The sequence below is a fragment of the Sminthopsis crassicaudata genome, chromosome 4, assembly GCF_048593235.1.
Source record: "Sminthopsis crassicaudata isolate SCR6 chromosome 4, ASM4859323v1, whole genome shotgun sequence".
Classification (NCBI taxonomy): domain Eukaryota; kingdom Metazoa; phylum Chordata; class Mammalia; order Dasyuromorphia; family Dasyuridae; genus Sminthopsis; species Sminthopsis crassicaudata.
In genome coordinates, this window is record NC_133620.1 from 100,323,981 (window position 1) to 100,347,624 (window position 23,644).

Consider the following 23,644-nt stretch of genomic DNA (forward strand, 5'->3'; position numbering starts at 1 on the left):
GTGGTAAAATGAGCATGGGGAGGGAGAAGGGCATTTCCAGTAGAAGCCTTTCTCCCCATCTCCATTCATCCTCTTTCCCTCTAACCTTCATCATTGGACTCAACTTTCTCCACTATAATGCCAACCTCCAGATTTCCTGTGTCCTTGTCCCCATTTCATTCTTAATATCACCTCAAATCAAGCTTTCCTAACTCCTGTCCACACATTTCTCAGCAATCCAGCTCCCAGGGCCAGGAGTAAAAGGACCTGTCCTTCATGAGCTGCACAAAAGTGATGGTCCTGGAAGCCACAATGGCTCTATTCTGCCCAAGAACTCATCAGATGGAAAAATCAGGAGATGGCACCAAAATCAGTGTGTCAGGCCAAGTATAACTTGGTATAACTCTGGATCCCTCACAGAGCTGAAATCTTAGGTGAATCCATCTCTTCCTTCAGGGAGGAGGATGCTGATGAGGTAAAGCATAAACTTAATATACTTACTATCCCATCCTTTGGTGGATTTGGGAGAGGAAGAAAAATGGGAGAGGAAAGAGAAAGAAAGAGGGGAAAAATAAGAAAAGGAATAAAGCAAGCATACTATGGGCTCCCTTCAAGGTAGGTGACTTTATTATCCCCATTTTACAGTTGAGGAAACTGAGACAGACAGAAAAGAAATGTCTTGGCCAGAATTATATAACTGATAGGTGCCTAAAGTTTGAACTCAAGACTTACTAACTCTAAGTCTAGTGTTCTATTCACCTAATTACCTCTAATGAGGAAAAGATGTGATAGAAAAGGGGAGACAAAGAAAAAGGAAGGAAGGACAAGAGGAGAGAAAGATAGAAAAGATAAGAGAGATGATAAGAGAAAAGGCAGAGAGAGGGAGGGAAAGAAAATGAGAGAAAGAAATCTCAGGCACAGAAAGAAAGAAGATAAAAGATACAAGGTAGGGGAGAAAGGAAAAAGAGAGAAGTTAAAAAAGAGAGGACATAGAGAGGAAACAAGGAAGTAGGAGGGGAAACAGACAGAGACAGAGAGGCAGAAAGGGTAAGGATGGAGAGACAGAGACAAGTAGAGAGACAGAGACAGAAGCAGAGAATGAAAGACAGAGAGACGGAAACAGAGAAAGAAAGGCAGAGACAGAGAGAGACAGAGACAAAGATAAAGGAGCAGGGAGACAGAGATTGAGATGGAAAAAGGAGACAGAAACAAAAAGACAGAGAAAGAGAAAGAAGAGGAAAGCATGAGAAAGATGAAATATTGCAGTGTAAGCTCTCCGCTAGCCAAAGAATAAAGAAAAGCATGGATGAAAATATCCAAGGCAATAAGCAAGAATTTTGTCTGGGGTCAGCCTCTGATTTCCCACCTCTAATTAAGCTAATAATCTATTGGGTAATCAGACTATTCTCCCTCTCTTTCCCATACTCCCTCCTCATCCTAGAGAAGACTTCCTCCTCACCACACTCCCACCTGCCGCCTTGGATCATGGACAGGCAAACCCGAGGGCCAAGGCAGGGAAGGGGGGCAGGGCTGCTGTGACAGACTCCAAGCCCGCCTGGTCACCAGAGCTCTGACCATCCTCAATGCTGGGCTCCAATATGGTGGCAGGACTGGAAGGATTCAGCTCCCTGGAAGCAGGGCTGAGGGAACTGGAAGGGAGCACAGCACCTCCCCCCAACTCTTTCTCTTCCTTCTTCCCCATCTCTCTCCCGTGCACAGATGGATTAGAGCCCTGGGGTGAGAAGGGCTTGGGGAATTGGTCCCCAAATGATCCTCTCAAAGCAGCCAGGGCAGCAAGTGAGAGGGAGGGGCCAGCAGTCACCCCATATGGTGGTAATAAAGTAGTGGGAAGGGGGAGGGGAGCTGGGTGCTCAGGGGGATGGAGCCAGTAGACTGGAGACAGGCTATGTGGAAGCCAGGCCACCTGCTCTGCAGTAAGGAGGGGCCAAGGAACCCAAGCAGAAAATGGCTGAACTATCCATCCGTGGGAACACTCTGCTGGCCACAGCCCTGCCCCCACTCCCTGCCTGGGCCAGAAGCCCCCCGGAATTCATTCCCTCAGCCTCTCTCTTCCCAAGGTCATAGAGTTCTCCGAGAAACACATACCCACACAAACACATACATACACACACAATACACACACTCACACATACACACACACACAATACACACATTCATATATGCATAAATGTACTCACACATACACATATACACATGCATGCATATATGTATGCTCACACATGCACACACATACATATATATGCACTCATACATATATACACTTATATACACACTCATTCATACAGAGATACATATATACATACATATACACACATATATTCCCACTTACATACACACATTCATATACATAAATGTATTCACACACACATACACTCACACTCATACATACACACATGCATATATATACTCACACATGCACACTCACACATACACACACACAATACACACATTCATATATGCATAAATGTACTCACACATACACATATACACATGCATGCATATATGTATGCTCACATATGCACACTCATACATATATACACTTATATACACACTCATTCATACAGAGATACATATATACACACATATACACACATATATTCCCACTTACATACACACATTCATATACATAAATGTATTCACACACACATACACTCACACTCATACATACACACATGCATATATATGCTCACACATGCACACTCATACATATATACACTCACACACATACACACTCATACCTACACAGAGATACATATATACATACATGCATATACACACATATATCCCCACATACATATACACACACATATATACATATATATATACTCAGACGTATACCCACAGTCACACATATAAACATGCTTATACACACATATATACAGATACATATATACATTCATACATACACATATACACATGCATGCATATTTACACATGTATATAGTCACATATGTACATAAAACACATATATGCAGAGATATATTAATACATACACATGTATATGCAGTTTCACATATACATGCAAAGACACATATATACAGATACATTCATACATACACAAATGTATATACAGTCTCACATGCAAACACACATATATATACACACACACATATACACACATGCACACACACATTCTGACTCTTCACTCACTCTCCAAGCAAGGAGGAGATAACCTAGGCAACGCTAGCACCACACGCATCAGAACTAACAGAACAAGGAGCCCAGAAGGTCACCAGCATCTGTGAGAAAAGATAAGAAAATGGGGCTTGAGAACCAAGGACCCCTGGGCCCCTCAGCTCTCAGATGCCGGTTCCAGGCAATTCCCAGACCCTTCTCCTTAAAGGCATCCGAATGCCCAGGGAGAGCTGGGAGGCTGGCCATCTACACATGGCTGGGCACTTGAGAACAGCTCAGGCCATAAGGCTGGCTCCAGGCAAAACTCCTGAGTGTCCAGAAGTGACTTTTCAAAGCCCCACCCTGTTCTCTTTGCCCTCTCCCTCCCATAAAAGATCCTAGACTGTCAGAACTAGAAGGCGCTTCAGAGATCACCATCTCATCCACTTCCTGCTTTTACAGAGGAGGAAACAAAACCCAACATCTAGTCAATCTAAAAAGTCAGTCAATAAGACATTTAAGCACCTACTATGTGTTAAGGGGATACAAAAAGCACAGTGCTTGGTATATAGAAGGTGTTTTTAGAAATGTCTGTTGCATTGAAATAATTTACCCATTAAGATTCACAAGCATTTAAAGTTTACAAAGGGCTTTTCTTGTAGCAACTTTGTGAAATCGTGTACCTCTTAATATTCTCTTTTTACAGATGAGAAGTGGAGGGGACTAGAACAAGCTCACAAAGCAATTTTAAAAAGTAAAATTAAATAGTATAGACAACATATTACAGACAACACCTTCTTCCAGAGGTGTTTACAATTTAATAGAAGAGACAGGCAAGAGAAATATTTGATCCAAAGGAATAAATCACTAATGGTGAGAATTTCAGGTGTCATCAAGGGAGACACTGAGAGGGCAAGTTTCTGAGACTCCAAGTCACACCCACATACCTTTAAGAGCCATGGAGGCAGCACATGCTACTGGATAGCCTGATCTATCACCCCGCCCAATATTACAGCTACAGGAGGCAATAGAGGACCTAGCAGCCGTTCCCCAACCCTTTTTCCTTCCTAGGCCACTCCCCGTGGTAGTCCCAGGCCAGATTTTCAGGGAGCTCAGTAGGAATGCCTGGGGAGGGTGGGGAGGAGAGGATTCAGGTCTCAGGAGCTCACATACCCGGGAGACCACAGGTCTCTTTAAGTTTGGATGTTTCTGCTATGACTTAGGGTCCTGGCCTTTGTACAATTATCAGCCCAGACTGACTCTCATCCGCACCCCTGAACCAGATCACAAGATCCCCCAAGAGGGAGCCTCCACTTTTCCTGCTGCCCTGGCTGAAAGGATATCCTGCCCTAGGGTCAGTTCAGGACAAGCTGCAAAAGTCAGGGATGAGCAAAGAATCTGCTCTCATTCCTGGCCCAAGGGATCTCACATAACTCTGACCCCTCCACCCGATCTCCAAGGACAGACAATCAGAGCCCTTCCTATGCTCTTCATGGAATCACAGCAAACTCCACTGAATGCCTCAGGGGCACCAGAAGGAAAACCTAGACAGGGTGGGAAGGCCAGTAGGAAGTAGGCCGGGCAGGATCAGACCGGACCGGACCAAAGGATCTCAGTGGCGGTCACTGCCAGGGGAAAAGGGCACTGGGTTTGGAGGTAAAATACTTGGATTTGCTTCCTGATTCTGGCATAAACTAATCAGGCAAGCTCAGACCAATCACTTCCCCCTAATTTCTCATTGAACTAAATAACCCCTTTCCAGTTCTGCATTTGGAAAGCCTCCTATCATGGGCCTCCAGTTTTCTCCTCCATGCCATCTCCCATTTAATTGGCAACATCTCCCCTTAAAGTGACCGCCTCATTCTCTTAGCTCCAAATCCAGCAAATCCATTCACTGTCCCCTACACATAACCTGGCTTTTTCCTAGCCGCCACATAGAACACTGACCACACTGGCAACACCCTGACCCTTTCCTCTGCTTCCAGTCTCAGACCAACTTCTCCTTAAGTAGTACCACCTTCATTTTTTATTATTTGTATCTCCTCAATATTTCTGTACTAAGTTCATGCTGCAAAAGAATCCTGTGCTGATACTGATCCTGGGAATATGGATCACAGACAAAGGGACTTGAGTTGATTCAATTCAGGCTGACTAAATGTTTTTACAATGCATCTGTTTATAGAATACCAGATTTATAGATTCAAGCTGAAAGGAACCGAGAAGACGTTTACTCTAACTCCCCTCATTTTAAATGCAAGGAAATTGAGGTTCAGAGTGATTAAGTGACCAGTCCAGCAAAACATAGATAGTAAATGTCACATTTGAACCCAAGTCTTTGGAGTTCCAAATCTAGCATTGTATTGATTACTTTAAACCTGCCTTTAAATGCTCTTCAGTACAATGACTTTGCTTTCTCTGTATCTATATTTTCAAATGGAAGTTTCCTGAGAACAGGGACTAAGCCTCCCCCCATTTATTTCCTCGTACTTCCAATATAAAGAAATACACACCCAGGGAATAGTCACTCTATCAGTTGTATCCAGAGGGCAAGAGCATCAACCTTTCTATTGGAGGTAACCCAGGGTCTTCTTGACTGAGTTCATAATGCTCTCTCCCCTTTGGGATTGGCAGCCAGTGGGGTGTGGACTGAAAACACCAGTTAGCACTTGTTGGGGAGACGGTTTATGAGTGTGGAGGTGTGACCATGTTTGTAGTCACAAACAAGATCATTGGCAAGAATCACATAGAAAAAAATTTAAAGCTCCATTAAATTAGTACCTTCCAGGGGGTCTGTCAGAACAAGACATCTCCCTGTGAGGTTATCAGTCCTCTTCAAAAGCCAAGAATAAGCAATAACAACAACCTTGATCACAACCTCAGATACAGGGCCATGGACAACTTATCTTCTCTTTGGGGAAGAACCCACAGAAATGGAAAATTACTGTTCATTTCATGGTCACTCTTGGTCAGATTCACGTAGTGTTGTGCCCAGAATTTACAAAGTGTTTTCCTCATAATCCTGAGAGGTGGGTCAGTCAGTCACTGATAAACATTTATTCAGTATCTAAAGATGCTCTCCCCATCCACCCCAGTCCTTGTTGGTCATCTTTCTAAAGTTCAGTATGAAATGGTCACTTCTCTAATGTCAGGTTAAGTTACACACAGTTACCAAGTCCTGGACCCAGGATTTTAACCTGGCTCTTTAAGCTTCAATTCTATTGTTCCTTCCACAATACCTCAATGTCTCTAGAAATAAAAAGGAATTCTAGAAACGTTCTTGCTTCACAGAGTATTAAAAGCTGGAAGGATCCTAGATTCAGAGCTGAAAAGTCCCTTAGAAATCATCTAGGCCAATTTTATTTGAGAGCTCCAGGGCTGCCTGGGTTCACACAGTTACTAAGGGGCAGAACCACAATAGAACCCAAGACAACCAACTCCCAGTTCTTCACCTAGCCAGGCAGGACTAAAACGAACCTATTTTTTTCCTTCTATTTTTAAAGATCATACTTCAACCACCTTAGTAGCAACTGTGTAATGGGAAGAAATATTGGATCAGTGATCAGAAATCCCTTGTTCTTGTTGACGACTAATGTTGCTTCCAAAACTTAGGAGCTGAATAACCTTGAGCCAATCAATCACTCCATCTCTCTCAGCTCTAGCTTTCTCATCCAATACTTAGGAATAACGTTTTATACATCTGAAGGAGGAAAATATGCATACATATATACACACACTCCTAATATATTATATCACATATAATGTTTTCTATATTGTACATGCTATGCATAATGTATATACTTTACATATATTTATAATGTATGTGGCATGTAATGCATATATTCCGCACACATTTATAAGGTGTGCCTTGTATATAATGTACATTTTCACATGCATATTTCTAACACGTGTGTACAATGTATCTAAATTAAAAACACATGCATATTTATAACATGTATGTTATCTATAATGGATATGTTCTAGCCATGTTTATAATACATGTGTGTTATCTATTATATATACATATATAATATATATACATATACATATATATTCCACACATATCTATAATGTAATGCATGTATTCTACACACATATTTATAACATTGCACAATGTGGATAATGTACATATTCCACATATTTATGTATATGTTTACATAAGGCACATGTTCTCATACATTATAACATGTGTGTTATTTATGGTGTGTGTTCCACACATGTAAAATGTATGGATTATCTACAATGTATATATTTCACACATATTTATAAAACATACATATTATATAATGTATATTTTGCATGCACATATTTATAACATGTTATTTATGGTATAAATTTCTGTAAACCTATTTGTAACATGTACATTGTATACAATGTACATATTTACATATATATTTGTGGAATATGTGTATGTTACATACAATGTATTTCACACTCATTTTTGTGAACTGCAAAGCACCATATAAATGTCATTTATTATTATTCTGGTTTTAATAGCTCTTCAGTTAGTCACCTGCTTAACACACCCACTGCCACTAACCTAATTTAGGTGCTCACTGACTCTTGGTTAAGCTATGGTAATGACTTGTACCAGGTTTCCCTGCCCATCCTACACACCAGTATGCCAGAATAGTCTTTCTAAAGCACAGCTTCAAACATGTCATTCCCTCCCTTGCTCCATAACTTTTAATAGTTCTTTAATTTGTGCAGAATTTAGTCCAGATGTCTTAGCCTGGCATTCAAGGTCCTCTGCCATCTGACTGCAATCTATCTTTCCAACTTCATCTCATACTGCTCCCCTTATGTTCTAGCCAAATTGAATTATCCCCCCTGAAAAATGACCTGTGTCTTCCTACTTCCATGCTTTTGTTCGTACTGTCCCTTCTGCCCGAAACGCCCTCCACCGATCATCCTCATAGGATGAAAACCTATCCAACCTCATAGGACTAAGAACAGAAAGTGATCTTAGTGATCCAATGGTCCACTCCCTTATTTCACATATGAAAAAATGAAAACCAGAAAGCTTAGGTCAGCTGGCTGACCCAGCATCCCCTTGGTAGCACAGCCTGAATCTAAAGCCAGTATTCTTTCTATTATACCACCCTTCAGCTTGAGCTCAATGTCACCTTCTCCATGGAGCCCTCCCTAATCCTCCCACTTAAATCTGAGCTCTCTTATTTACTTAGCTAGGTAGTGCACTAGTTAGAGCACCTGGCTGGGCCTGGAATCAGGAGATCTGAATTCAAGTGTGATCTCATTCACTTACATCTGTGTGACTCTGGGCAAATTACTTCTGTAAAATGGACATCATACTAATATCTACCTTCCAGGGTTGTTGTAAGAAGCAAATAAGATAATAACTGTAAACACTTAGTATCTGCCACATAGAAAATGATGTTTAAATATTAACTGTTTTCAACTGTTGTCATCATCCTTGTTATTATTTTTGAATTGATAGATCTTTTTGTTTGTTCCTTTTCTATAGCAAAGTTTCTTAAACTTTTTCCACTCACAGTCCCTTTCCATCAAGAAAATTTTACATGATAAATATGTACACATACATATATTGTATTTAAGATATACCAGCTTCTTAAAATGTGATCCCATATGAAGTCTTATAACTGAATGTGAGTCATGAAATTATGATTTATTATCAGTAAATGTTAGATTTGTCTACCTATTTTATATACCTATCCATCCAGGGTCAAGTAAAAATTTCTCAGGTAAAAAGGGATCACAAGAGGAAAAAGCTTAAGAAGCCTTAACAATAGGGTACCAGACATAGCCATCATACAGGGGAAACTTCCCTTTCTCCAAAGGTTACACTAGGGATTGTAGGAGAGGAATGAAAAAATCTTGATGGGAAATGACTCCACCAACCAAAGCCTTCCATCCTCCAATCCTGATGTTGCTAGTTCAGCTGGACATGGTGAAATACAAAGTAGCCACATGTGCTGAGCAATTGCCATGTAGTGAGGGTCATGGGAATAATCCAGGAGTGGGAAGACTTGTGGGTGATTAACAACCTATCCAACCAGTGAGTCACAGAAGTCAGAGGTTCATGAACAGGTATAAGACACCATATCAATAAATACTATGGAATAAAAGGCCAACCATAGCCCTGTCTATAATTATCAGAGAGGAACAGGGCAATGCAATGAATACAAAAATTGACTTTGTAAAGAAAGTGAATGTTGAACCATATTGTAAGGAAGTAAAGGAACACAGATTCATGAAGGACCAAGGACATAGAGAAGTGAAAAAATTAAAGAGGTCTCCCTTTAAACTAAGCAGAAGACAGGTAGCTGAGTCACCTTGGCCCCAGGTCTGGTCCTCTTTTCTGAAGATAGAGAGCTCTTGGAGAGATGTATAGACATCTGGAGCCTCCAACCTGTGTCTTGCTTCCTCTCTAATATGACAATTGAGTGTGCTGTCTCTTCTTCCTGCTTTGCTAGTCCCCTATTGTTATTTAATTGCTTTCTCAGGGGCAGCTAGGTGATGCAGTGGACAGAGTACTGGTACTGAAGTTGGGAGTTCAAATCCAGCTCAGACACTCAACACTTACTAGCTATGAGATTGTGGACAAGTCACTTAACCCCAATCACCTTGCCAAAAAAAAAAAAATCAAAATAATTTCTTTCTCAATCACTTCATTCAGACCACTTCTAGTAGTCAGGAATACCACTTTAAATTGAAATGAAAAAGTCATTTTACTTCTCTTGTCAGTTTTCCCAGTCTATAAAATGGAATAATAATAGAATCTCAACCTTCAAAGAGTTGTTGTGGGAAACAATATAAATGTCAGCTATTATGCTATTATTATTTTGAGAAAGTGGATCACCATTTCTAGTTAATAAATGGGAGAAAAGATTATCCAGGGAGATGATCTCAGGTGCTGAGAGATTCGAGTCACCAGCTCCGAGTCTCTGACCTTGTCAACTTAGACAAATCCTAAGGATTTGTACCTTTCATTAGCCAACACCATTTATAACCCACTCTCAATTATTCAGGCTTCCTAGTAATAGGGGATGCTTAAGGAATCCCCAAACCTCATTTTAGATTTCCAGTCTAACTACAGCAACAAAATTATGTGATGATGAACTATGATGGACATGGCTCTTTTCAACAATGAGGTGATTCATGACAATTGCAATAAATTTGTGATAGAAAGTGCCATCCACATTTAGAGATAGAACTATGGAGTCTGAATGTGAATCAGCATAGCATTTCACCTTTTTGTTATTGTTGCTGTTGTTTGCTTTTTTTTCCTCATTTTTTTTCCATTTTGGTCTGATTTTTCTTGCACAACATGATACATGTGGAAATGTATTTATAAGAACTGCACATGTTAATCTATATTGGATTACTTGCTGTCTAGGGGATGGGGGAGAGAGGGAGGAAGGGAAAAAAATTTGTAACACAAAGTTTTGCAAGGGTAACTATTGAAAACTATATTTGTATGTATTTTGAAAAATAAAAAGTTATTATTTTTTAAAATAAAGTGAGAAATTCATACTTTAAAAAAAAAAAAAACAACAAAACAGAATTCCATTCTACCATTCCCCAACCAAATCTCTTACCAGAGCTGCTCAGAAGGGATAAAATGCTTTGGTTTTAATTTCTCTTCCTCGCCTCGAACTTCAGGGCAGAGAAGCCAAAGACTTCATTGATTGATCCCGAAGGTTCATCTGTTCCTGAATGATAGACAATTAGTCGTTTTAGGATGTTTACTCAGAACTATGATGCTGGGTATGGTATAAATCAGATTTCTTGGTTTGTCTGATTCTCAGCTTAGAATCCTTACTCTATTCCATTGAATACAAATGACTACAGAATCCTTGGCCTTCCTTCAAGGCTTCTCACTGTGATCACCTCCTCCATAAGGCCTTCCCTGATATCCCCAGTAGTTAACATTCTCCTCTTCCTCAGATCACCTGATAGTTATTGATCTGAATATATGATGTAATCCTTAATTGACTATAAGCACCTTGAGAGCAGAAAATATTTTAATCTTATTTCCCCAGAATTTAGCAAAGATACTGGCATGCAGTGGGCATTCAATCAATCATTCAACAAACATTTATTAAGCATTTACTATGTTCCAGCACCAAAGATACAGCAACTTTTTTTTTTTTTTAAAGTGGACATGCTTTGTAAACATTTGATTGAATTGAATCTAAGTGGATGACAGCGGCCTATACCCTGTGTGACATAGTAGATCCAACAATGAACTTCAGATCAGGAAGATTTGAGTTCAGATCCTGCCTCAGACACACTTACTAGCTGTGAGATCTGGGTTAAGTTACTTCACACTTTGCCTCAGTTTCCTATTCTATAAAATGAGGGTGATAATTAGGGCACCTAGTTCACAGGGTATGAGATAACAATCATTAAGTGCTTTGCAAACCCTAAAGTACCATATAAAATTTACAACTATAAATTACTATCACCCTATTCTCCCTTTTTCTCTCCTGGGCTTGGTCTTCTTTCTTTCCCTCATTCATCTGTCAACCTAATACTATCCCATCAGTAGGTTCCTTCTGATGCTTCTCAGGACCAAACCTTTGCCCCCAGCTCCCTTAGGAAGCCCATTTTCTCCCCAGGCTTCCATTCTGTCACTCCCAGACCATTAGAAAGAGATACAGTCAGAGTGCCCCTCCAAGTTTAGGGTCCCCTCTTTTCATTTGCCCACCCAACTAACAGAGGAATTACACCAGGTTTTTCTACAACATCATTTCTATTTCTGTTATATATTCAATATCCTGCCAGCTCTGAGAACCAGTCCCATCTCTTTTCCCTCTACCTTAAAAGCCTTGTTCAGATCCTAGATTCAGAGTTGAAAGGAATTTAGGAGTCATCAGGAATACACTGTAAGATTCAGGATGGCCCATGCCTCTTGTAAACCCTAAGCTGGGAAAAATCAAAGGGGCTTATTGAGGGAGGGAAGGAGATGAGACGAGGTTCTAATAAGTTCTCTCTTGCTCTTTGCTCTCCCACTATAATTTCTCTTTCCTTGATGACCCTGCACAGGGCTGATGCACTGCAGGTTTCTCCTGGGGAGTCCTTGTCTGCATCAGAGATCTGCAAAGCACTGTGTCAAAGTTACTGAATGGACCAAAGGCATGTACATGTGGGTGTGTGCCCACAGACACGCAGTTCTGTTTCTCTTCCCAAGACAAATGGAAGAATCCATCTAGGCAATGGCAAAGACCAGTCGCAGCCAAGAGGGATGAGCCAGAGGTATAGCCTTGTCCTGAAGAAACCCTTCTAGACCCTCGGCAGAATCACGATTACCTTCAGAGGTAATTCCCAGCTGAGATACAATTTGGGCCGACATCCATCTGGATGTGAGTAGAGGATTTGGGCAAAGGCTCAGTCAGACAGCCACACTCAGCAGCATACACAGAGTCATGAAAATCAATCTCAGGCTCACCTAAAGGCCAAAGGAAAACCAATGGCAGCTCCAGAATTAGACTCCAGACCAGAAAGAATCCAGAGCTACAATCTCTTCAGACTTTGGCTGCGCAGCCTAGCTATAAAATTTGCCTTCATTTAATTTTTCCATGAATATTACCAAGAATGGGAAGGCCTGGTTCCAGGAGGGCTGAATTTTGGAAGGTTTGGTACCTCTTCATCTCTACTTTGTAATCATTGGCTGGAGGTGTGTGCTGGGGATGGGAGACAATATTTTGGGCCCAGTTACCACTTTCCAAGCCTATTTCTCCTGCTATCACTCTCTCGGAGCAACAAGGCAATACCCTGCTTAAGAGCGGGTCCAGAGGGAAATTCAGTGCTGATTCCCAGAGCTGGCTTAGCCACCTAAGCTGGTCTGGGAGTTTAAGGTGGGTAGGAAACAGGATGGAATCAGGACCTTAATTCTGGGGCTCCCCTTTGAAAAAATCTCCTGTTATAAGAAGAACAGCCCAAAGTGCAGAACTCCCAGGCAGAGTTGGGGGAAAGAAAACAGTCCAGCTAGGGACAATAGAGATTCCGTCCCCGGCAGGGCTGGTGGGGATGAGGAGGGGAATGCAATGAAAGCCCCAAAGTGGGAGGGGGGGAAGGAGGGGGAAAGCGAAGGAATGAAAGGAGGAAGGCTTCCTCGCAGCAAGGGAGCTCCCTGACCTGGCACCCCGGCTGTGTTTGCACAAACTAACCGTGATGCTTTTGGTAACCGACTCTTCCTAAACCCAGGGATCCTGCCAAGCCCCCAGTCTCGGCACCCCACCCCAGCCACGCTTTCCCACTGCTGGCTCCCCACGGCCGTTCCTGCCAAGCACCCAAAGCTCCCGAGCTGGAAAGAAGCGCCCGGGCCTGGGAGCGAGCCAAGGGGGCCACTTTCCCAGCCAGCCTAGCAACTCCAGCTTATTGGGGCTCTCCCGGCTCTCTGCCTCCACTTGCGCGCTTCCTCCTCTCGCTGCAAGGGTGCTGCTGCGGCGCCCTTACAAGGCAGAGGCCAGCCTTCAACCTCCCTCCCCCCGAAAAAGTAATCAAAATTCTCGTCCTTCCCGGGCCCGGACACTGACTTTTCCCCCAGTGGGAGAAGACAGTCAGCCCTCGGGGCAGGTTTTACTATTTGTTTCTCATCTTAAACACAAACAAAACCCAAAGGTTTGGGTGAGCTCAGGTCGTCCTCGCGGTTTGGAGTCTAGGGGTGGGTACTCCGGGGCCGGAGGAGCGCCCCTTCCCCACCCCACCCCCACCCGTACCCTCCACCTCCCCCAGCGGGGCTGGGAGCACGCTCGCCCTACAACCTGCTCAGCCCCGCAGCTCTCCTCTCCTTTCTCCTCCCGCTGCATCCAAGGCTGTTCCTCCCATTGTTACACCTCCATGTTGGGAAGAGCCCCTGACCGGGTCAGTGCTCTCCGCGTCCGTCACTCCCAGGCGTGGGGCGGGAGCCCCCGCGGCTGCGCGAGGCTTACCTGGGCTGGCCCCGCTGCGAGATCGAGCTGGTCCCCGATTGCCCGGTGCGTGTGGCGGCGGCGCTCACTGGGGCTTCGCCGACGTCCCCTCGCTCCGCGAGCGGCTTCGTGCACTAGCCTCAAGGTGTTTCCAGCCCCAAGGCTCCCTCTCCTCTCCCCTTCTCCAGCCCTCGGGGTCCATAAACCAGCATTCAAAGCCGACGCGTCCCTGAAGAAGGGTCCCTGATGCAGTGGGAGAGGCTGCCAAGGGCGCAGTCGCTGGGCTGGCATGCAGAGAGAGAGACCCAAAGGGGAGCTCAAGCTTGCTAGCAGAGTACAGCAACCATGAGTAGGACAATAGCAAAAGGAGGAAAAAGGGAATGAGCCATCTCCCGGAAACGAGGGGCACTGCACCAGCGGTCCGGCCTCAATCTCCGAGACCCTTGACAGGCTCCCAGTCTGCTGGCTAGAGCCAAGTCCCTGAGCCGGAGGGAGCGGGAGGGTGGAGCCCAGATCCCACCGCTCTGACCTCCCTCCACCCTCTCCTCCCGGGCCTTCCCATCCAGCCGAGGGGAGGAGGAGGTGGAGGAAGAGGGGGAGGAGGAGGAGGAGGAGGAGGAGGAAGAGGGGGAGGAGGGGAGGACCGGTAGAGAAGTGGACTGGGAGAAGATCCTGCTACTGATACCCGGGCAGATAGCCCAAAATTTCCACTAACTTTTCCCTCCCGGAACTCCATTTATTTGGGATCATATGAAAGCAAAAACAAAAACAAATCTTTAGACTTCGGAAAAAAAAAAAAAAGGAAGCACCTATGGGGTGCCCAGATTAAGGACTGCGGTATGGCCGGAGAGCCCCTCCTTCTGGATTCCCAAGCATTTTTCTCGTCGTCTCTTTTATCTACCCAACGATCCTTGCATGTGAAAGGGTTGGAAGTGTTAGTGCTCCGGAAGTCTGAGAGGTCCAGGGATCGGAAGGGAACATCTAACACCTGGAGAGAGGGAAATTCCCAACCAAGTGGAGAAAGGAAGGGGAGATGCCCAAAGTGAAGAAAGGCCAAGGAATCATTTTCATATAATATATTCCAAAATATTTCATCTTAACGCTATATTATTTGAGGAAAATAGGTCTTCAAGGAGTCTTTTTTTTTTTTTAAGGAGCCTTTTCCTATACTGGACTATAATGTACATGAATAAACAGAATTGCTGTTCTTTTGTGTTCTATTCTCAGATTTAAAATACCATTTTTATTTCCTCAAAGACCCCAATTTCTCAGTTTCCCCATTTTCATTATGTTACCTCCCATGGCCCCACGCGCTGACCTCTTGATTAATTAGTTTATTTACTGAAGACATCCCAAGGCTAAGAAACAAGAGCTTTCTTCTCTCTCTTGATTAATTACCTTATTTACTGAGTACTTCCTATGGGTAAGAAATAAGTGCTGGTGACATGAGTCATACCCAAGTCCCTGCTCTCAAGGAGCTTGTGCTCAATGTGGAGGAGGAACATAAACATCATTAATTATATGTTGGAATGGTCTCTGTATATGGGATCACAAACACTAGGATAAGCATGAGCGATTGGAGAGGGAGAAAGGGAGAAGGAAACTACTAGCACAGAAGAATGGTTTCATGAAACAAGTCAATCAGATGCTCAATCTCTTCATGACCCACTTTGGGGTTTTCTTGGCAAAAAATATTGGTATATTTCCTTCTCCAGCTCATTTTACAGATGGGGAAACTGAGGCAAACAGGATTATGTGACTTGCCCAGGGTCATACATTTCTGAAGCCATAGGGGAACTCAGAAGATGAATTTTACTGACTACAGACCTGGCACTCTACATTATGGCGCCACCTAGCTGCCCCAAACCAGACCAGGGAAAGAAAAGGAAAATTTCCAGTGGGTGGAGGTAGATAGGAAATCCATTTCTGACATGACAAAATAATGTATAATCCCCAGTGCTGGGCAAGGTGCACAAGGTGCAGTCTACTTTAGATGGAATGCAGAGTGAATTTAAGGAAAGTAGTTCTGGATAGTGCAATCTACATAGAATTACAGGGTGATGGAGAGATCCAAAGGGTGTGAGTTGTAAGTACACTTCAATACATCATCAACCAGAGATCACACAAGGAAATTAGTATAAGGGATGTCACTGGAGAGATGTGTGACCCAAAACAAAAGTGAGCCTGTCATGTGGCAAAAGGGAAAGACAGCCCACCATGCTCTTAAAAAGGAAGCTTGATGGTATGGAAGATAAAACTGAAATCAGAAAGACCAGTCCAGATCCAGAAGCTTGATGGTATGGAAGATAAAACTGAAATCAGAAAGACCAGTCCAGATCCAGAAGCTTGATGGTATGGAAGATAAAACTGAAATCAGAAAGACCAGTCCAGATCCAGAAGCTTGATAGTATAGAAGATAAAACTGAAATCAGAAAGACCAGTCCAGATCCAGAAGCTTGATAGTATAGAAGATAAAACTGAAATCAGAAAGACCAGTCCAGATCCAGAAGCTTGATGGTATGGAAGATAAAACTGAAATCAGAAAGACCAGTCCAGATCCAGAAGCTTGATAGTATAGAAGATAAAACTGAAATCAGAAAGACCAGTCCAGATCCAGAAGCTTGATGGTATGGAAGATAAAACTGAAATCAGAAAGACCAGTCCAGATCCAGAAGCTTGATGGTATAGAAAATAAAACTGAAATCAGAAAGACCAGTCCAGATCCGGAAGCTTGATAGTATAGAAGATAAAACTGAAATCAGAAAGACCAGTCCAGATCCAGAAGCTTGATAGTATAGAAGATAAAACTGAAATCAGAAAGACCAGTCCAGATCCAGAAGCTTGATAGTATAGAAGATAAAACTGAAATCAGAAAGACCAGTCCAGATCCGGAAGCTTGATATTATAGAAGATAAAACTGAAATCAGAAAGACCAGTCCAGATCCAGAAGCTTGATAGTATAGAAGATAAAACTGAAATCAGAAAGACCAGTCCAGATCCAGAAGCTTGATAGTATAGAAGATAAAACTGAAATCAGAAAGACCAGTCCAGATCCAACCTTGAAAACAAATGCTTACATTCTATTGGCAAAGACTAACTGTGGGACTCCAGACAAGTCACTTAAACTGTTGTCTGCCTCCCTCATCTCCAACATGGGAACAGTAACTGTATTCCTGAGTTGTTATAAGAAACAAATGAGATAATAAATAATGAAATAATATGTGTAAAGTTTACAAATTTAAAAGGTTATGTAAAGATTAGCTGTCATATGTTCTATTGAGGTAGCTAGGTTTATACTCAGGAAAATTCACCTTCCTGAGTTCAAATCTGACCTCAGGTACTTCTTATCTGTGTGACCCAGTCAAGTCACTTTAACCCTGTTTAGGTTAGTTTGCTTATTTTTAAAACAACCTGGAGAAGGAAATGGCAAACTCCTCCAGTGTCTTTGTCAAGAAGACCCCAAATTAATAAGTACTTTTTTCCCTTTCTTCCTTTCCTTCCCCATTGAGAATTCACACACTGTTAACAGACTTTTAGAAAAGCCCCTTACATGTTGATTGCCATGTGAAGAAATTCCAGAGAGGCTTGAGCACATGTTGCAGTTTGAAAGGGTGTTGCTGATCTGCATCTGTTGGAACAAGCGCCAACATCAATGAGATCACAGAATATTGAAGAAGTGTGAAATAAGGTAACATGAGAATCAGACCATGAGAAGCTTTAAATACCAGTGGAAGGAATCAGGACTTTATACTGTGGACTATGAGGAACCTCATAAGGTTTTTTGATTGGGAGATTACCTATTCAGATTCCACTGTTAGGAGATTATTTTGGCCAGGAGGAATTGGAAAGGGGAGAGAATGGAAGAAAAGAGACTAATTTAAAAAAAAAAAAAAAAAAAAAAAAAGGCTATTACAGAGGTGCAAGAAAGGGATAAGAAGGGTCTGAACTAGGGTGATGACAAAGGGATTAAAAAGGGTGCTAATGTGAAACATATTTCCCTGGTATTATTGACAAGACTTGGCAGCTATTTGATGAGGAATGGGAAGGGTTTTTGTAAGGGAAAGTGATGATGAGTCCAAGATGACTGGCAAAACTTAGGGGCTAGAAAAATGGTGGTACTATAAACAGAAAGGGTATGGGGAGAAGTGATACAGAAAAGAGAGAAGTTTTAGGGAAAAAATGATGAATCCAGTGTTGGATATATTATTTCTGAGCTGTCACTGTGGGAACACGGGAAAAGGGTAGCAATTGAAAAATAGTGGAAGTCACCTGCAAAGAAGTAATAGCTGGAGACATAGGAATGGATGAGATTTCTTTGGTAAAGAGCACAGAAAGGGAAGAAAAGAAGGCTGGGGACAGAACTTGGGGGAGACTCACACTTAGGGGATAGAAGGAAAAAGAAGGAAGGAACACTCAGAGAGACCAGCCAATCAATCAGCAAGCATTTAGTAAGTGTTTACTATGCTCCAGATGCTGTTAAATTCTGGTGGTACAAAGAAAAGCAAAAACAAGATGCTTATGTACTAATCATAGAGACAACATGTAATTAACTACATATATATAAGCTATACACAGACTAGATGAATCAGAACAAGAAAGGAGTCAGGAGGAACTGGGAAATATGTCATATTAAAGGTAAGATTTGAGTTGAATCTTGAAGAAGCCAGGAAACTAAGAGATAGAGGTGAAGAGGAACAATGTTCCAAGTCTGGAGAATACCCAGTACAAGGACATGGAAGTGGGAGATAAAAGTTGGAAGTCATGTCAAGGAACTCCAAGTAGAACCAGGTAGAGTCAAAACCAACAGCTGCCCAACCTCTTAGAGGGATGAAAGAGATGACCTTCTCCTAAGCCCTAGAAGTAAAGAATTTGCCTGATTCAAAGGGCAATATCCTGCTCACTTTCTGTGAAGATATAAATAGAGCTGACCTGTTGGAATCAGAAAGACCTGCTTAAATTCTGCCTCAGACATTTATTTATTTACTCATATGTAAAATAGGGATAATAACCTACCTCCCAATGTCATTGTGAGGATTAAATAAATCAGCATATGTAAGTGCTTTGCAAACCTATGGCTATATGCTGGTTATAAATAATGACTGGGAGTAGTTGGCTTTGGAGTCAAAACTACTTCCCCTATTGTGCATAAAAATCTTTTCACTTTGGATGCTCACTTTACTCCTGGACTTGTCATTCTGGAAGTACCCCCTATTCCTGCGGCCTCTCTGGTTGGTTCCTCCAGAATCTCCATTTTAAGGAGAATGTCTACATTAATCTTGTCTTCTTTGCTTTCCAAGCTTTACTCCTGAGTCTCTCTCTGGACTTTGTGTATTATACCCTTGCCTTCATCTATTTTCTACTTCTCTTTTTCAATTTCAGTTGAATTTTCTATTTATTTATGTCTTATTTGGAGGGAAGAGACTGTCTTTTTGCTTCTATTTGTATTCCCATCTCTTAGCACAAAGCTTAGTAAATTCTTGTTGACTTGACTATGAAAGAATAGATAGAGTTAGGATAATAGCTTAAAGGGGTAATAAATGAAAGAGAATTCTGAGGATTTTTTTAAGGATTAAAAAAACGTGAACATTTGTAAGAAGAAGGGAAAGAATCAAGAAGAGATTGACAATAGAGAAATTGGGATTGACCAATGTATAAGAGACTTCAGAGAAGAGAACTCAAAAGGAGGCAATGACATAAATGGAGGGTAAAGCCTAGGCAAGAAGAGGTGCATACTATGAGACTAGAGGGAAAGAAAAATAAACATTCAAAGACAGAGGAGTTTAGGGGTATAAAGGCAGAAACTCACAATTAATGTCCTTAATCTTCTGTTTAAAATAAGAAAGATTATTTGCTAAGAGAAGTGAATAGAAGAAGAATTGGAAGGACTTGAGAACAAAGGAGATTTAAAAAAAGTTCCTGAGGGAAATATCTTAGGGAGTCAATAGGAAATTAATAAAAAGAATGACTGGAAATTGGAAGAACCCAATTAAAACCTAAGAAGTATGAATTTCCAGTGGGCCTAGTTAGCTTGATTCTGTGACTTCCTTCAAAAACACTAAGTGGTTTGGGAATAGTAAAATAATACTCAAAATAACAATATATAAAACATATTATATATAAATATATATACAAATATAATATATATAATAAAATAATACTCAAAACTAGCATTTACAAAATTATTTAAAATTTGCAAAACTCTTTACAAATATTAGCTCTTTTTGTCCTCACAACAACCCTGGGAGGCAAGTATGATTATTATTCTCATTTTACAAATGTGAAAACTGAAGCAAACAAAGTGATTTGCCTGAGTCACACAACTAGTGAGTATCTGAGACAGTATTTGAACTGTCTTCAAGACTCTTAAATCCAGACTTCTATCCAATGAAAACAGAAAATACAATTGGGGGCTGACCAGAGACTGAGAATTATTAGTAGGTCAGGGAAGCAAGGAAGTAAAGAACATCAAAGGTGAAACCATGAGTGTTTGAGGTGGTCTGCCTATAAAGAAAGGTAAGAAAGATCAGACCACAGATGAGGGATGGGGAGAATAGTATATGAATCTGAGTAACCAGAGATCACCACCACAGGGGCAAAGAGCAAACTTTAGGAAGAGAAAGGCTATGGGAGAGGTGGACAGACAGGCTGTTAACCCCCTTAGGGTCCTAACTGAAAGTAACTAATGGTGGGAATCTCAGGCAGCCGTTGGGGAGGTATTATTGGCTAGGTGCCCTTTTTTTCCAATCAGAACTTTGCCTGTTTCTCATGGTGACTTCCCCCACGCCTCTATTCAGAAGGGACATCTAGTCCAGAGAGAAGCATGGTGGTTGAGTGGCAAAAGACTGAGACCATGAAGTCCAAATCCTTGCTTGTACAAAGGAGAAAACTATGGTCTAGAGAAAGTGATCTGCCCAACTTTACACAAATAGTAATCAGCAAAGCAAGGATCCAAATCCAAGTCTTCTGGTTCTAAATCGTCTTCTTTCCCAATCCCTCTTAAATCTAGTGCCTTCTCTTTCTGTTGATTATTCCTATTTATCTTATATATATTTGTTTGCACAGTATCCTCCATTAGATTGTAAGATTTTGAAGGAAGGGATTGTCTTGTTTTTCTTCGCATCCTCAGCACTTAGCATGCACCAGGCACATAGTAGTTGCTTGATAAAAGCTGATTGATTGAAGTAATTTCTGGTTCTGTTATTGGGGTATGACACTGAGTAACTCACCAACCCCTCTTTGCCCTGTAATTTCTTCATCTGTAAAAATGGGAATTTGGAGGGGAGAAAAAGGTGAAGGAAATACTGCACTAAGCAGAATGATTGTCTAAAGATTGTTATAAGCCCTCCCAGGAAGAGGGATGTATTGGAAGTCACAGAATCTAGGTCTCAGTTTCTTCATTTGTGAAATGAAAGGTTCCTCTAAGGATGATCCTAGAAATCTACATTTTACAGGATCTGGAATCTTTTTAGTTCAACCTGCCCCCTAGTGGTAAACTGCAGCTCAAACACCTTTGGGAAACCCAAGAACACACCATTTAAAATTCATTTTTGTTGAGCTCCTCATTTAGCAAGTACCCAAGGCATAGCTCAGGAAGAAGTCAGTTACTGTATGTATCGCTGCCTTTGCAGAGAATATGACACAAATAAAGATAATATAATATGAAATAATACAGGATGAACATTTCAGAGAGAGACAGGGCAAAATGAGGTCTTGAGAGAAATGAAGGCTTTCCAGAGGGACGCCAGCCCCCAATAAGGGAATATTTGAATTGAACTTTGAGAGGAGGGAGGCTTTGAATTGGGTATAAATTCCAAATGTCAGAAGGAGGCAAAGGAACTCTCCAAGTATAGAGGAAAGGAAGAGAGGGCAGGGAAATACAGAGCTTTTTCTAAAAATAGAGAACAATCTAGTTAATTCATAGGGTACATGGAGAGAAATAACCGTGAAATAAATGGAGTGAAATAACCGTGAAACAACCTTTGAGTAAGCAAGGTACTACCACATAGTGGAGGTCCTTGAGAGCAGACATAAAATATGAACTTGATCTACAAGAGCTAGACCTGGTTTGTTTTTGTCTTTTTATTGGTCCACTTGTGGACAAAGTTCCTAATATCTCACTGTCCTAATAGTGGTGTTGCTGGATCCAAGGGTATGCATAGTTTTATTACCCTTTGGGCGTAGTTCTAAATTGCTCTCCAGAATGGTTCACAACTCCACCAACAATGCATATGCTTCCTCTTGTCTCTCCCTGAAGTTTGGAAAGAAGTGCTGTACTATTTGTTCTTAAATATCCATTTCTAAATGTTAATTAAGTTTGGGTAGCTAATTGATAGAAATGAATAATCTATGGGGGGAAGCACACAGATGGGAGCTCATGAGATCTAATACTGAAAATGTGCTCCCAATTCTATAAAGCTATGCCTGAAATCCTAAAGGAAGAAATAGCCTTGCTCTGGGGACCTAACTTACTGGTAGTTTGAGTGCAAATTGGGAACATTAGAGATTAATGCAAATAATAATTGTTCCATAAATATTTGATTAATTGACTAAGTTCTCTAATTCTATTGATGCTGATTAGCTCTGGAGTCAGAGTCCTATTATCAACCCCCCCTGCCTCAAGAGAGAAGTGCAAGTAAGTCTCTTTTCCTTCCTTAAAAATCTTCAAGGAGACATTACCTGTTAATAATTTCGCACACAGGGCATCAAGAAGTTTTTCCTCATTTCTAACTTAAATCCCTTCTTTTGCAACATTCTTCCAGATTTTGCCCTATGTGAAAACCATCGATATTCCAAAAGTCTAAAGAAAGGATAAAATAATTTTAAGGAAAAACAATTTTCCAGTCAAGTATGATTCATTTGTGAACAAGAGCTTCATTTCTGTAGCTGCTCCTTTCACAAATCAAAATCCCAGCTTTCTTCAGGACTAAGCATAAGCATCTTCTTCCTCTGAAGCCTTTCCTGACCTCTGTAATACTACCCTCCCTGCTCCAACTGCTTTGCATTTGCTTTGTATTTATTCTGTATATGTTTATATTCTGCATATATACCAGATAATACATATATATACACATATATATGCACATATAATTTATATTCATATTTCATAAATCCAAGAGCATAGAATACTTGAAGAATTCCCAATTTGACAAGAACTGCTAGGAAAAAAACCAAAAAGCTGTCCAATAGGAATTTGGCTTAGTTCAACATCTTAAGCCATATAACACAATAAGCTGAAAATCAAAACATAATCTGAATATTAAAGGTCATGTTGCAAAAAAGAAAAGAAAAAAATTAGAAGAGAACCAATTCAAATACCTTTTATATCTATAGCCTGAGGAAGAGCTCCTAACCAATAGTGAAAGAAACAATCACAATAAAGAAAATGAATAATTTTGATTACATGAAATTGAAAAACTTTTGTATTAACACAATGCAATTAAGAAAAGACTGCAAGCTGTTTGTTGTGAAATAGTATTTTCAACAGCTATCTATGATCAGAGTTGAGATTCAAAATATAAAGAATTCTGACGCAAATATATTCCTCAATGAATAATCAATAGATCTGCTTCCAACACATCCCTCCTACAACCATAGCTGAGGGGAGAAATAAATCCTTGCAGAGAACTGGTTCTCAA

General features: G+C 41.2%; 1 protein-coding gene across 2 annotated transcripts in view; it reads right to left on the reverse strand.

The window, feature by feature from the left end:
• PIK3C2B (phosphatidylinositol-4-phosphate 3-kinase catalytic subunit type 2 beta) overlaps positions 1-14,573 on the reverse strand; it is a 72,515-nt gene extending 57,942 nt beyond the window's left edge. The window contains exons 1-2 of one of the 2 annotated variants that reach the window (XM_074308910.1): positions 14,031-14,573; positions 10,692-10,805 (exon numbers count right to left, since the gene is read on the reverse strand). The gene's annotated coding sequence lies outside the window, so the exon portion shown is untranslated. Of the gene's footprint in view, positions 1-10,691; positions 10,806-13,862; positions 13,979-14,030 lie in introns of those variants that run through there. The other variant, XM_074308911.1, reaches the window with a different exon arrangement.
• Positions 14,574-23,644: the final 9,071 nt, after the last annotated feature.